This window comes from Herpailurus yagouaroundi, unplaced genomic scaffold (assembly GCF_014898765.1).
Source record: "Herpailurus yagouaroundi ecotype Mexico unplaced genomic scaffold, PumYag 198, whole genome shotgun sequence".
Classification (NCBI taxonomy): domain Eukaryota; kingdom Metazoa; phylum Chordata; class Mammalia; order Carnivora; family Felidae; genus Herpailurus; species Herpailurus yagouaroundi.
In genome coordinates, this window is record NW_024412429.1 from 11642342 (window position 1) to 11658585 (window position 16244).

General features: G+C 44.7%; 1 long non-coding RNA gene across 2 annotated transcripts in view; it reads left to right on the forward strand.

Moving 5' to 3' along the window:
- Window positions 1-16244, forward strand: part of LOC121013268 (uncharacterized) — a 113659-nt gene that overhangs the window by 46087 nt on the left and 51328 nt on the right. The window contains exon 4 of one of the 2 annotated variants that reach the window (XR_005782608.1): window positions 9047-9839. The exons of the other annotated variant lie outside the window; for it this stretch is intronic. This is a non-coding gene — a long non-coding RNA (uncharacterized LOC121013268). Of the gene's footprint in view, window positions 1-9046; window positions 9840-16244 lie in introns of those variants that run through there. 2 annotated transcript variants of the gene reach the window in all.

Below are 16244 nucleotides of genomic sequence, written 5' to 3' on the forward strand. Positions count from 1 at the left end.
CCAACAGCTCCGTGAGTTGGCTTCCAAACCCTCTTGAAACAAACGGATTTTGTGTGATTGATAGAAGACTGAGACAAAATGTTTTCCCATGAGATGGAGTTGGCTGTATGCCAGGCTGGAAGAGCAGACCCCGTTGAGGGGGAACCATGGAAGTTGGTCCTCATGATAAGTCCTCTCGACAATGTGCTGAACCCTGACTTTGGCGCGTTGGTTCAGCTCCTGTTCTCATACCTAGTTGTGCCCGGGGCACTGTGTCTTGGATTTTCCCTCCCCATCCTTACCATTGTAGCACATGAGTCTCCTTCTCTACATTCTTGACCCTAAGGTTGCTTTTCTCAATGATCTAGTCTAGTGTATAGAGTACTCTAGTCTATACACTAGACAGAGTGCTCCCTCAGAGCCTGGGGAACCTGGGGGATCCCATCTAGCCCCTGCCTTCTCTCTATGCAGCTCTTGAAGAGGCCTTGGTGGGTGTGAAAGGACATGAGTGTGGAGGAATGATTTACATGGAGTCCTTGGTGTGAGGTTTCCTTCCTTGGTGCCCTTGGGTAAAGCACTCAATCCCCTGGAACCTTGGTTTCCTCGTGTTTATGACTTGTCTAGTAAATAACACTTACCTTACCTATCCATACCTTAAAGGATCGTATAGGTAAAGTCTTTTTTTTTTTAGAGGATAATATTAAAAAAGGGGGAAATTCCTGCAAAACTAGGAAAAGTTTTGCAAATTTTAAATGCTGCATTTGGATTAAAAGAACTTTCCCAAATTTAATCAATATTTAATAAATGAATAGGTCTCTATAATTATTTGTAGCTACTTCTTTCCCATTGTGGCTCCTTCAGTAAACAATTCCAAAGGTTACTGTCTTAGGCAAAAACACTATAAATGTGCATAACAAATCTCATTCTTTCTAATGTGAAATGGGTACACACTAGGGCATATTTTGTGTTATAACTGTGGGATGCTTTGAAAGTGTATCATTGACCGAAAAATACAGGTGTTATATTTGTTCTTATTTTTCATGTTCTACATCTGAGAGCTACAAGAAAAAATTCCCCAAGACCAAGGTAATGGGGGCTCGTTTATGTATTCAGCCCTTTATGCCCTACAATATAATTCAATTGCTTGAATGTATTTTGCATGATTTTCCCATAGAGCATGCTGTATTTAATAGCATCTGGCACATCTCGGAGAGCCCCATTGCATATCATGAGATGTTTAAATTGTATTGAATACTTTATAAAAGCAATTTCCATTCTGTTGTGTTCTTTTTGCAGATGGTGATCTGAAACAGTTAACAGTGATAATACTCTTTACTTTCTTATTTGTGACTTATCACTGTTGCAGATGAAGAAACAACATTTATGGATCACTCTTTCTATTCCCTGATTTTGAGGCTGACTTCTCCTTAGACAATACACCGGATTTCACATTTAGGTCTCTAGTGCCAGATGGAAGCTAGGATTTGTGCGCGTGGACTTGATTTGTACCTGTAATAGTCAAGTAGAGTGCTCGATTTAATAATGACTGGTACCTACAGAGACCAATGAACTCGATTCTTAAGGTAGTGGAACCAACACAAATACCATTTGAAGAATGTGTCTGTCTTGCCCAATTTCAAATGCCCATGAGCACACGCTTATTCAACGAACATTGAGCAAAGTGGTTGACTCTATGGGGATGCACTGTTAATAAGACGCACTTCCTGCTCTGAGGGATTATATAATCAAGCAGGGAGGAGTTAGGCAATGATAACAGATATATATCAGATGCCTCCTTTGTGCCAGGTATTGTATTGTTCAAGACAGTACACTCGTATTTTATTTAGAATATTTCAAGGTAACTCAAAAAATGCACAAGTTGAAGCTTTCAGGGGGAAAATAAATGCTATGAAAGTCACTGTGATAGATTTAATAGCCTCACCCAGTAAACTCTATCTTGGTAAACTGGACATTCTGGTTGGCAAGCCAATCGTCACCTATTAATTCATTCACCAGTTACCAAAGATGTTTCCAACATTCTGCTTCCAAGATGCAGAAGCTAATGTTTTGATCTAGGGAAGAGAAATAAAACTAATATAAGGAAAGTTTCTTATAATTCATTTAGAGAAATGTCCAGATTATTTACATCTTCATGATGGGATTTTTAAATATAATTGCATATGTATTCATACACACATGCTAAAATGCTTTTTGTATATAAAGTGTAACCATATCATAATGAAGTTGATGAAATACAAGAACACACACACACACACACACACACACACACACACACATCTTCATATATATGTATGTATTTCTATAGCTCTCAAATGTCCGTTGTCATTCTATAGGCAGATAGATGTTACTGAAATCACGCAGTTGAGGATAGAGAAGAAAAAATGTCAACATTCATCTATTTGTTCATTCCATCATATAGTCTTTAAAAATACGTACGTACTAATACATATAAATGTTTAAAGAGTATCTATTATGTGCTAAGTAAATACTGGGTGTTGGAAAGAGAAATGAATTAGGCAGCATCCCTGCCCTCAAGGAACATGAAAACAAATGCCTTTAATACAGTGTGAGGAGAATTTTGGCAGAGGTAAGCAGTGGACAGAAAAGGATGACTTCTGCCTTGGGGGCAGGGTGAGTGGTGTGGACCGTATGAGTTAAGGTTTCTCAGAAGAGAAGATGGCAAACGTGGGACAAATCAGAGCTGTCCAGGCAGGTAACAGGTATGAATGCACTTGGGTGGTGGCACTAGGTGCAGTGTGTGTGTGTCTGTGTGTGTGTGTGTGTGTGAAGGCTCATGGGCTCAAAAGCTCACTCTGCGTGTCCCATGGTGGGTCATTTGATCGGAGCACAGGTGACTGGAGACAACTGGCCAGAGATGAAGGCCAGATGATGGAGGGTTTGCACGTGGGTGACGCTGAAGAGTTTGGACTCCAGGAAGTTCTCTAGGCAATGAAGGGCCAACAAAGTGTTTTAAGCCATGTCATGTTTTCATTTTATAATGATGCCTCTGCGAGTAGTGTTGAGGGTAGATTCAGAAGGGGTACATTTGCAGACAACTATTTAGTTAGGAAACTGATCAAACCACAATTAGTGAAGGGCCAGGGGGATGTTCAAGAAGGGGGCATTGTGTAGGGATGAATGGATGGAGGCTGGGATGAGGGAGAGGAAGGTTCTTAGGGCAAATGCCCGATTTTGGAAAACCAGAGGGGCGGCGGTGTGTACTTCTCAGGAGAGAGAAATGGTGAGAGAGGCGATCTTTGGGTGCAGGGTAGTAATTGAGTTTTGTGTCTGTAGAGGAGAAGGGGATGCCGGGCCGTGTGGGAGAGAAGTCCTACAGGCAGGGTTTGCAATATATGACTCACTCTACTCTGCAGCCCGGGAATGTGAAGGTAAATAAAACATGAGTTTCTGCAAGGAATTCACAGCTCAGTGGAAGACTGAGTGTCCACATTCTAGAAGAACGCAAGCCCAGGCTGACCCTGAGCTATGATGGAAGACATTCCCAAGCTTCTGCTCCTCCTTATCTTTCTGCCTCCAGCCTCTCGGCAGCTCTCCAGCTCCCTGAAATCCAAGCCCCAACCCCCCGGCCAGACTTTGGAATACATACTTAATTACATCACTCCCTAGTTAAGAAAACCCTTTGATGGCTCTCAATTAACTGTGGGAGAAATCTCACACTCCTCAGTGTGTCCTTTAGGGATCCTCAGGGCTCACACTCCACGCACCCCATAAACACGGATAATTGGAGCCCGCATTTGACAGGCTATCCTTGTGCTGGTGCAGTTCACGATCCTAAACTTGGCCTGATGCCTTTTCTCGGCTTGGCCAGGCATCCCTCGCCGCTCCGCGGGGACAGTGGTCCTTACTGACACTCGGCCTTGACTTCCGTCGCACCTAGAATAATTGGGGTGTGATAGAAGAATATGTAATGAGGGGTGGATACTAGTTGTGAGACCCGGGTTCTTGTCTCGGCCCTGTGCTTTCCAAATCACATGGCCCGTGGTCAGTCGTTACATTTCTTTAGATTTCATTTCTTCATCTGTAAAATGGAGGTAAAAATGGTCTTGCAGTTTTCCCTGGGTGATGGAGAAGTTCAGAGTGATAAATAGACATAGAGTGACTTGTAAACGAAATGCTTTATGAGTGTATTTTATATGGACATTTCACTTTAGGCATTGAAATGCCCATTTCTAAATAATATGGGAAAATGTACAATTAATGATGTCTTTCGATTGCAAACCTTTTTTCTTCCTGAGACATTTTTGATGAATACATACTGCAAATAGGGAGGAGCCATCTATCACCAGCCTAAATCGATCACTTGCTTTGTACTTGGGGCCCCGCTAGGTACTGAAAACTTACCATTTATTTTCTCCTTTTGGAGATTATGCGTATTTATATGTCACAACTAAGAGACCATGTTCTCTTCTATTTTGGAGAAATTCAGCTTGATCTCAGATTCCACAACCAACTTTTCCTTAGATGTGGCTGCACCATGGGTAATAGATAAGTTCTTGCACTTTGGCTGGCTAGTCCTCAAATATTTATGATTTGTTCTTCTTCTCTCTGCGTTGAGAGAAGACGCACTTAGCATATGATGGCACTTAGCATATCCCTCCGTGAAGACGGTGCAGCTGGAACGACAGTGACGGGTAGCCCCCTTGGCAATGACATTCAACTTTTTATCTGCTTGTCCATGCATTTGCAAAAGTGAATGCACAAACACGGAGAGAGAACAGACGACGAGGCTGCTGTGCAGATAAGCGTTTGAATGTGTCATCTGAAATGCGAGTCCTAATTGGCCCTAGACAGCTGTTAAAAACATTCCTGTGCCTCTGAGTTGACCAGAGCTTCTGCGTCGGAAGTAATTATTTCTTTTTTCTTTCATCTAGGTTTCTGTACCCACCAGCAAATATACGCGAAATATACGCACATCTCCGTCTTCTGAAAATTCGTGTTTTCACCCGCCACCCATCCTTAGCTGCTGACCTTTGGCTTCGGCATCACTTAGCAACACTAATAGCAACACTTATCTTACCAATATCGTAGCTGGTTTTTTCGAACATTCCACGCGCCAGGCTCGGTGCAGAGTGCCTTGTTCGCATCATCTCTTTTATTCTTACAATGTAGGTCGGTAGGAACAATTGTATTAATCGATAAGCACTAGGATATCCCTACTTTCCTGATGACAAAAAGGAAGCATGGAAAAGTCAAATAATTTGCCCAAGGGCCCCCACCCTACACCAGGTAGGGGGAGGGCAGAGTGGAAAATCCAGAACTTTCCGATTCTGAAGCCCAGACAGCTAACCACTGAACCCACACGAGGTCCTGGGGCTCTGTTTAAGGGACGATGCGTTAGTTTGCGTCACAGGCTGCTTCTCTCTCCTCCCGTCTTTCTCTCTGCCTAATTAAATCCCAACATGCACCTGCCTGAAAGCAAAGCGTCTGAACCGGAGGGCTTTGAGTGGGTGACCAGGGGTGATGAGTGATCCCCTGTGTCCCTGGGGCTGCCAGGCCTTGTCCTAAGGTGGCTGGTGGCTCGGGCCATCGCTGGCTGTGAGCGGCACCTGTTTACTCCACGAGGTACACAAAGTTGAGGGTCGGTTAGAGTCTGCGCCAAGTCTGTCTCCTTCAGGAAGGCCTTCCCAGAGTTCTGGCTCCTCTGCTCTCATGACATTACGTTCACCGAATCCAGCTGCGAATGGATCATTGTTCACATTCACTGATCTTTCTAGAGTCTGAGTGTCGACTTCAATTAGAATAAAACTTCCTGAGGGCAGTGCCAGGCACACGGGAGTTGCTTGTTGATAGATGAGCATTATTAATAAATAAGCAAATAATGGGGCGCCTGGGTGGCGCAGTCGGTTGAGCGTCCGACTTCGGCTCAGGTCACGATCTCGCGGTCCGTGAGTTCGAGCCCCGCGTCGGGCTCTGGGCTGATGGCTCGGAGCCTGGAGCCTGTTTCCGATTCTGTGTCTCCCTCTCTCTCTGCCCCTCCCCCGTTCATGCTCTGTCTCTCTCTCTGTCCCAAAAATAAAAAAAAAGAAAAAAAAAAGAATAAATAAGCAAATAAGCTTCTGCCCTGTACAGTGACCTGTTATCATCCTGCGACTAGGTTTCTAAGTCAAAGCGAAATGGAAAATTGAGGTAATTATCTGGGCAATTTAGCAGGAAAATAGTGGCCGGCTAAATTTTTCAGATAATGTGTGAGTGCTTCCCGTATCACTTAGATTAGGGGATCTGCCCTATGTTTGCACACCTGGTCCTATATATTAGGATTCAGCTTTCAGCCCTTTAGGAGAGGACTCTGGTTGTTTATCCAGAGAATTCATCTAAATTCACGTCTCCTGCCTGGCCTCTAGGAACGTCCGCAGCACGGTCATGCATCAGGCGGTCTGCAACTCCCCTTGACCGCCCTGTTGGAGAACCGGGTAACCCATGTATAAATATACATGGGTCACATGCCCCCCAAATGTTCATATACGGTGGTGGGGGGGGGGGATGTTTGCAAATGCCGTGATGTGCACGCCACACGTGGCCTGGGTAAAATGCTTTCTTTATAGAACCATCCCAGGCGCAACAATCCTCATCTAATTAAGGCATCAAAGCCCGGTCCACCAATAGCAGCAAAGGACACAACAACACCGAAGCATCTCTTTCTCCCCAAAGGCACGTTATTTTGTGCTGGAGACTCTCCATAGGTGGAAAAGCACAAAGAGAGACAGCACAGCATTTGGGCTCTTCCATTAGGGCAGAGCGGTGGGGGGTATGAGTAGGGCAAGAGGGTGGGAGACGACTTATTTCTGTTTCTAAATCACACCTGCCACTGGCCTCTTTCCTTGTAGCAGTCGCGATACCCATGGGCGTTTCCCTTCCTGCCCAGCTCTGCAGTTGGGTATTTCCTCTTTGATTTCTCAGACCAGTCTGTGGTAGCTGGTATAAGCCAAACAGATCCTTAGAGCACTTAATAAATCCAGAAGAGGCATATAGGGGAGCCCTTATAAATATATAATAGCCACCTCTGGATAACACTTAGACATTTTAACTCCCTGAAAGTGATGTATTTGGAGGGTCCCCAGTCGCAGCCTCATGAAAGGAGCCACACGGGGGACGTGGAAATGGAAGAACATAATGCATTTAACATGGCTTTTTCGGACCACTCTTTCATCAACTATTGATTTGATTGCAAAAGCCTTTAGTTAGTGCAGGAATTCCACTCTGTTAGAGTTACATAAAATTAACAGAAATTAGATCTATGGTTATTGAAGAGCCTCCTTTATATTGAGAAGAGCCACTTAAGTATAACGATTGGGGATTATGGTTCAGTGGAGCCTTTTAACTGTTCATTTGCCTGCCTAACTGACCGCCGGGCGGGCGCGATAAATTTCAGGATCTTGTCAAGCGGCCCCCGGTTTCCCTTTCATTTGGATCCTTTCCCCAGTTCTCTCCGGAACATCACAGTGAGGGTCGGGGCCGGGATTTGTCCTTTGCTAAGTGGGGTGCCCTGCAACTAGTAATTCTTGCAGAGCCTACAGTAGTGAACTGTCCCCCCAGCCCCATTTGCCTGGATTTCTGTCTACAGGACCTTCCCCCTCATTTCCGAAGAATCGAATGGGACTGTCGCGTTCGTTAGGGTTTCCCTCCCACACGGTCCCACAATCGCTGTAAAAGGTTACCGTGATCCGATCGTGCCTTATCTCAAGGTGGAGGTGGGCGAACTGCCAACGGCAACGTTTAAGACAATGGAGGGCAGCTCCTACAATCGATGGGGTTTTTTTTCTTCCTATGGAAATATTTCGTATGCTAATGTGTGCTTCTGATGGCGAGACCCGACTTTTTACTGCTAGCTTCAGCACTGCTTGCCGAGTGTGTTAGCTCAGGTTTCCTGGGAAAAGATATGCTTTGTGAGTAATGAGCTGAGAAGTGAGGGGAAGGATGTAATCTGACTGCTCATGATGGAGACTTGACAAGAAAGAGTTAAAACCCAGTCTATTGTCTGAGACGCGCTGAGTGTTAGGAAACTGGGGCATATAGATGAAGTCACTGGGGGCCAACTGTTTGATTTCTCTCCCTGCTGCTTGGCACAGGAATGAAATTGCAGCTGCGTTAATAGCAGAAGGTTGGATTATATTCTCTTTTGTAGGAATTAAACCCCACAGAGTAATTTATGGACAGCCAAGCAAAATTAAGCCAAAACCTGTAAAGAGAGGTTGGTGGAGTTATCTCGAGGCAAATGCCCTTGCTTTCGGTGTTAAACGTGGGGTTCGTGGTGAGTGCCATCTTTGTATGACCCGTGTCCTTTGGGAGAGAGATGTATGCAGAATCTGCTGTCGCCCCTTGCGTGGGGTTCTCTTTTCCACTTTTCTTTCTGCCAGAACCCAGGGAAGCTGGACTCCTTCAGAGAACGGACAGACTCTTTCACAGTGCCCCTAGGATTCACCACTGGCTGACGGACATGATGCTTTTACTGGGATATGAGTCCATAGGAAAAAGTGTGTCACCCATGAGCCTGTGACTTAATGTGCATTTACCCAGGGTAAATAATTCAGGTGGTATAGGGGGAAAGCTAGGTTTTTACATCAATGTTGAAGGATCTGCTTTAATTGCTTATTGTGCCCAGACGGCCACCACCTATTAGACATGCGAAGGCCAATGTTAAATTGATGAACTAAGGCACGGGAGGACTATTGTTCTAAGGGGCTGTGCCAAGAAGCGTCAGGAGGATGAAAGGAAGATCAGTTGCGGGACATTAGTTCAGCGCCCCTCCGCCCAGTATGCGATGCTGTTTTAACAAGTGCTCCCCAAAGTACTTGAGTGGATGCGACACTCATTGCCAGACACAAAGGAAACCTCCCGCAGGAGGGGGCCAAGGGCCCTGGTTCTGGATCAGGTTTAAACCCATCGGTATTATTGTTCTTAATTTTTTGGGGAGTGTGGTGTTTTTTGAATGGAGGAAGAACCCCATCGTTGCCAAAGAGCTGGGGTGTGAATGCGTATATGTCCGTTCTGCCCTAACGCTTGTTTTGAAACCTCGAATTTATTCCAGCGCCATTGATCCACCAGGGGACAGGTTGAATACCAAGCGAATTTTGTTTATGTGGCTTGCGCCCGATTTCGTCAGCAAGGGACACTAGGTGGATGTGGGCAACTGTGCCCAGCTGAATCAAGCCGCATCGGGACACACGAAAGGCACACGCCTCAAATATCTGCCACCGGGCTCAGTTCGCCTCGTGTGTCATGAGCCACGGCCATGCACAAGGAGAATGGCGGTGCACCTTCCCATCCGGTTCACAAAACCTGCAGCCATCACCTGAGAGTAATTCACAACCTTCGACACCCACAACATGATGATGGTAAAATGCCTTTTTTCACTGTGGTATGCTTGTTTCTTAACTATCTCCCCTGGGCGCCACTGTATTTCATAGGTTCTTATTGAAAACATTTTGAAAAACATGTCACTAAGTTGGGTTTTTTTTTTTTTTCCATGTCACTAAGTTTTTGAGTGTTGTGTCCTAATCTCATTTTCCCCATAAACCCTGTGGTTTTTACTGTGTGATTTTGCATAGTGCAGTGCTATTTAGGAACCCATATGTCACATTATAGCAGAACTGACCATATTTGTTCCAGTCATTCGGCAAAAAGGGAAAGTTTTTGTTCTCTCTCTCCCCTTTAAAATATGTGTTTCCTGGGTTCGTTAGAACCTCTCCTAGTTCTCAACTAGCTTAACATAAAATAACATTCACCATCACCCATACATTTGGTTTTATAAAACCATAGATCTCTTCATATTGAATAATCTCAATAAATGTTTGTTGAAATAATTTGAATTGGCTTATTCACTGTTTAAATAATAGAACCCACAATTAGGGAGGCTAAGATTCCTGTCTTAGATATCTGTCCAAGCTCACCACACTCATGTGCGTGAATCTTCCAGATCTTATTTGCAGAAATAAAATTCTATGGCGACAGCAAGATTTCCAAGGATTGGATTTCATAATCACCCACTGACAGCAAGATTTTGGTGACCAACGGTGTAAGGATCAGTCCACCTTGCCTTCTCTGTGGCTTGTAAATGCTCTCGGTCACAGCTTAATCTGGAAGTGGGCTTACCGTGAACTCTCAGCATGGGCCTTCCCGTGTTAGGTTCATTCTCACCTTGGCGTTGGCCAGGGTATATACGTGGCCACAGCTCTAGCATTGCAGGCTGGATTGACAAGGGTAGTGTGAGGAATTGTGTGTGGAAGTACTTCACACATGGTTTATGAATAGATGTCATTCTCTACTGTTTTCAGTTATTTCATAATTCCCTTCCTTTTTTTCAGAGGAAGAAAAAAAATGCGGTAAGTATGAAAATTCCCAATACTTTTTCTTTTCCCAGTATGGGAAATAAAAGTTTCCCATCCTTGTCCAAGAAGAGAGAAGCACTTAAAACAGATATTCCCACCAGTTAGAGGCTCAAGTTTAAATTCGGTGACCTCCTTCTTCCTCTGGGGTTACACCAAGTGGAGGTTAGGGCAATCCTGGAGCAGATCACAATGTTCTATTTGGTTGACGAGTGTCTTAGAACAAAGGTCTTAAAAAACTGCATTTGCTGTCGGTGAGGTCTGAAGCATTCAAAAATATTTCTATGAGATTTTCTTCTTAAAACATTAAATTAAAAACTTTAAAAACATTTAGAAATTCAAAATTCAAACACACACACACACACACACACACACACACACACACACACCAAAACTTTTCCTTTGGGGTGATTTCATTTCCTGGCATTTTCTGTCATTTTTTTTCCTGATTCTTTTCTTTTTCTCTGCTATCTTAATATTTTTGTATAGCTTTTATGCTAATTCCTTTTTTATTACTGCTCCTAACTATTCACAAGGAGTTCCTGTCAGGGAGAGGTCAGAATCATGGCTGTCAGCCATGATATTCTATGGAATAAGGAATAGTTCTCCTTATTCCATAGGGAGTATGTGAGAGAAAAGTCTTTTACTGCTTCCTTCTCTTCAGCCAACAGAATATGGAGATTGTAGACCTGTTTACAGTCTGACTCTCTCCTTCACCATATCTCATTGACAGATTGCTTCCTACAAATATGACTTGTTTGTGTAATTCTTTGTTCAGACTTAGCATTCCACATATGACTGAATAAAGCTAGAGACGAATATTGCCCAATGGGAAGTCGACATGCTGTCTCTTGGATGGCGGGAAAGAGAGATTGATTTTAGGGAGGCACTCAAAAATGTTCATAATACTCTCACATAACTTGGAACTAATTATACTCAAATTCTACAGATAATTCTCCAAATTGATTTAATTAATATTTTCTACTCCCCCAATACTGGGACTTCGTCAGAAGGGTCACTACATTGGAAAGGGACTGACGGTTCTAGAAACTCCCTTCCCCCCCCCCCCCCTTGTCACATACTCTCTGGAAAAAGTATTGAACATAAGACAATAAAAAGAGGAGATAAAGGGAAATCAAGGCTGAGTACAAAATCCATAAATTAAATCCTCGTGTTCTCATAAGTGATGAACTGTCTTGTATTTTAGTTAGTAAAGTGGAACAAAAATAAATATGAGGACCATTGGAATAAACAATGGATCTAGGAATTAAAGAATTGTCGGCCATTTTCATTACTCTGGCTTTTCTTTCATCTAGTTGTACAGTCTTGAGTAACTGTATCATAGTCTCCCTGATCTTTATTTCTTCATGTATATACCTTGGTTTTTAGTGCCAGATGCTTCTTTAAAAATGGAATATGTTAGGAGCACTTGGCTTGCTCAGTCGGTTGAGCATCCGGCTTCCTTTCTGGTCATGATCTCATGGATCGTGAGTTCGAGCCCCATGTGGGCTTTGTGCTGACAGCCCAGAGCCTTGAGCCCGTTTTGGATTCTGTGTCTTCTCCTCTCTCTGCCCCTCCTCTGCTCATGCTCGCTCTCTCTCTCTCTCTCTCTCTCTCTCTCTCTCCTTCTCTCTCCTTCAAAAATAAACAAACATTAAAATAATTTTAAAAATCAGAATATATTAATAAACTTCGCAGCTTGGTTCGTGTGATAAACAGGTTCGAAAGTCATTCTAGGAATTTCAAAAATGTAGAGTCCTAGATATCCACAATAAACACAATATGCATACTGAAAAAAATGTGTTGGTGATGATCTCAAATGTTCAGAAAAGACTAACGGTAGGCAGCGGATGTTTAGAAATCGCAAATAAATTTCCTCAGCCAGGCTTGTTAACTTGCTCTCGGTTTGCCAGGCTCTCCTCTTTCCCACAGACTGACAGACTGAAAGTCCAGCAGATAAAATCATTCTGCAATACAGAAGCAATCACACCAACATTGTGCCAGATAATAGCCCTGTTTAAGTCTGCAGGTGGGATACTTTATTGACTGTAAACTCTTCGAGCCTACGCACAAATATTGGCAGGCAGGTAAGCAACTAACAGTTGGAAAAGGTAGGCAAATAGATGAGGTAGAATCAGAGTCTGAAAAAAAAGGCCCTCATTATATGGCCATGTGAGTGGAGACTATTTTTTCCTTATTCCTTTGCTTTTACCCACAGAATTGCCATTCAGTCATTCTTTCTCCAATGATTGCTTCTGGCCACACCTTTGGTCTACACCAGTGGTTTTCAATCTTGGCTGCACGTTAGAATCACCCTGGAGGTTCGGAAAAATACTAACGCCTGGTCGGCACCTCTGGAGATTCTGATTTACTTGATGTGGGATGGGGCCCGGGACTCGGTGAGTTCTAAAGCTCCCAAGGTGACTCTCATGTGTAGTCGGCATTGAGCGTTACCGATCCCATCAGTTTCTTCGCACCCTAGAGGTTCTCGGGTCTAGAGAAATGACTCTTAGCCTTGGCCGTATATTAAAATCACCTGCGCAGCTTTAAAAAATTGCCTATGTCCAGGGCACGCCCCTGAGCAATTAATTCAAAACCTCTGGGGTTGGAATCCAGGGATTGTTATTTTCAAAAGCTCCTTAGATGATTCAACTGTGCAGCCGAGGTAACGCACCCCGGATGGGGAATGATGTGGGGCCACGCAGGAGAAGAGTCCGGGTGTGAGAAATACCTAGGCGTGGAAGGATGTACTCTGACGGCGTAATTGGCTCTGTCATAGAGAAAAAGAAAAATCCCTAGCACCTAACAACACATAAAGAGTTGAATTGAGTTCCCTACTTTGCAGTTTCTGGAGCTGCAGCCCAGCCGTATAGGAATATAGGAGCCATCTAGTTTATTCATGAGAAAATAGAAGTGCAAAGAGGGAAGTCACTTGTCCAATGCCACACAGATGATTAGTGGTGAAGTCGTGATTCAGATCCTGATTCACCTGAACACCAGCCTGGTCTCTCTCTACCCCACCCCCATTTTCTCGGGGGGCTGCCCTGATGAATGGGAGTAGGGGAAACAATGCCATTCTCTTCCTGCCCCTGCCACATGTGGGGTGCAAGTCACGGCAAGTCCTTCATATGGGCTCAGAGTCTGAATGCGTCATCTGTCTTCTCCCTGAGACCTCCTCCATTTAATTTCCTTTAATCTTGAGCTTTTTGTATGCATGCCTGCCTTGAAAGAAAGGATTCTACAACTAAAATAAAGTCCCCAAACTGCAAGACTAGAGGATTTCCAAGGTTGTCTCCATGCTCCCTCCCAGCACTTTGATTTGAAAATTCTAGATCTCAGAATTGGCTCTGAGGCCCCAGATAGAGGACTGCAAATCCTCTTTGCCGTGATTTGGAAGGTGACCCTTCCTCTTCTCGTCTCTGACCTCTCATGACCAGCTTACAGAGGGCAGAGGAAAATTCTGGGGTGCTCGCGCTTGGGTGTGGCCATATTAGGTACCATGCTGTGATTTATCAGCACAGGAAAATAGAAGTGGAAGCTCCCATGTGGGGGACTCACAAGAAGACAATCGTTTCTAAATGGGCGAAATCCCCTTTATTGGAGGATGGTAGGCAAAGATGCGTGAGATGGAATTCAGGGCTATCATCTGTCTCACTTTATCCGTCCTGTTTTTCCTCTTGAGCCTTGTCACTTAAAGCGCAGCTTGCAAATCTGCCATATCAGCATCACCCAAGAGCTTGTTAGAAATGCAAGACCTTGAGTCTACGCTAGATGCACTGAGTCAACATTTTCGTATTAAAGACTCCCATGAAGTTTGTGTACACATGAAGGTTTGAGAAGTCTTGCTCTTGAGAAATACTGAAAGCCACCGTCATGTCGGATCAGAAACCTGTCACAGAGGGAGAGGGTGGTAGACGATTGGTCTTCGGCGTGTGATGGCCCGCATAAATCCAGTGAAAATGCATTGCGAAGCTTAGCAATCGCCAAGGACAGATTCTACTGTACGATGCAATTCCCCTTTCCTCCTCTCTTTCTAGGATTCTAATCCGTAGGCAGACACTTGCTGGAATGCCCAAGTTGGGTGTGATATGGAACTCTATGTTGGGATATAACCGGCAGCTCAGCAAGGAGGCAGAGCCGTTTGGGACCGGTTGGGGCCAGGGGAGAGAGGATTCTCCCGGTTGTCAGTCACTTCTCAGTGTCTGGACAATAAACCTTGGTAGGATTTGGCCCGAACCTGCAGGGAATCTGCTGCTTGGTTTAGAAATAAATCACGCGGGATTGCACTTCCATGAAGGCTGAAGGTCCTTAGTACCTGTGGCTCTGCCAGATTGAGGATGGTGGGGGCTGACCCCGGTCTATGGTGAGCATCAGTCACGAGCTTTATGTTGCTGTTTTCAGAAGAATAAATCAGACTAGTTGCCATAACAGACACGCCACCTCTCAGTAATAGGAGCTTATTTCTTGCTCATGTCATGGTCTAACGTGGGTCAGGTGGCTACCCCCCCAAGCTTCGCCTGAGGGACCCAGACTGCTTCCTCTCTGTGGCTCTGTCCTCTTGTGGCTTCAGGTCACCTTGACCTCATTCAGAACTGAAGCAAGGGTTGTGTGAGATGCTTTCATGGACCAGGCCTGATTGGTGTCCATTGCCTCTACCCATCATCCAGAATCTGGTCACACGGCCCTACTGAATTAGAGGACAGCCTGGGAAATATTGCAGAGAGGGAGGAGATGTAGTGGCCATCCAGCAGAATCTGACATTGTCTGAATACATAGAAGAATGAGTACTGCCTCACTCATTGGGAAAGCGATGAAAAAAAAAATCTCTTTTTCCTGTGTTTCTTTAGGTGAAACCCATTTGTCTGCGGTAAACGTATTTTGATGCGTGTGTTCTATATAAGTGAGCGTGGGGGATACAAGTTTGACAGTGTCCTAGAATTGATGGGTAAAGAGTGCACGCTGGTGAGTTCATCTGAAGACCGTAAGGAGGAGTTAGGGATCCCGTAAGAGTCCCGTATGCCTCCTTGATATGGCGCTTAAAATCAAGAGGTGGCACAAGTGGACACTTTTTTAGGATGATCATGTATGTGTGTAAATGGTGGGAGGAAGGGAAGAAGGAAGGAGGAAGAGGAGAAAGGAAAGCCTGTTCTCACTAGCTTGTTCATACCACATGCTTCCCTGGAAGAATCCCAGTTGCTGAATTGGGCTGGCTCAGCTTTTGACTCCTTGTTTTCCTTCCTGGCTGTCCACCATGACTTTGGCCGTGTGATTGCTGTCTACCTGCCGGCTCTATACCTCCCTCTACCCTTTTCCGATCAGGTATGCCTGCTCTCCTACAAAGAACCACACTTCCTTTCTGCCCCAGCTCTGTCCTGCTATTATTTCCCTTTCTCCTACTTCTTGATTTCATTTTGAGTTTTTCATTTTCATACCTTGACCGGTTTCATCGTGGAAGGAAGGAAACCAGTCCTCACTGAGTACCCGTGTGCCTGGGGCTGTGAAACTGGCATAGTTTTCCAGTCAGTCGTTGAGGTGGGTGTTAATAATCCCGACTCTGATGCTGAGAAAGGGTAAATAATCTTTCTATGGCCACGCTTCCAGTAAGTGCTGGAGTGAAACTCTGTAAGAGCGGGATGTCTGACTCTAGAGACGGGCCTGTCTATTCCAGCTCAGACCAGCCTGCTGTGGACCCGCATTACCACCGAATGGGAATGTTTGTCTCCATCAGTGACACCTCTGAAGTTCAGTCCCAGTGTCGAGGAGCCTTCTCAAGGTGCGGGAGAGTCTGGGCCCAGACTGGGGTAAAAACCGTGATCCTGAGACTCAGAGAAGAAGAGGTTAAAAGGCACAAGAGCTAGCATGAAGGGGCAGAGCCTATATCTTTGGCTTCTTCCGAAGACA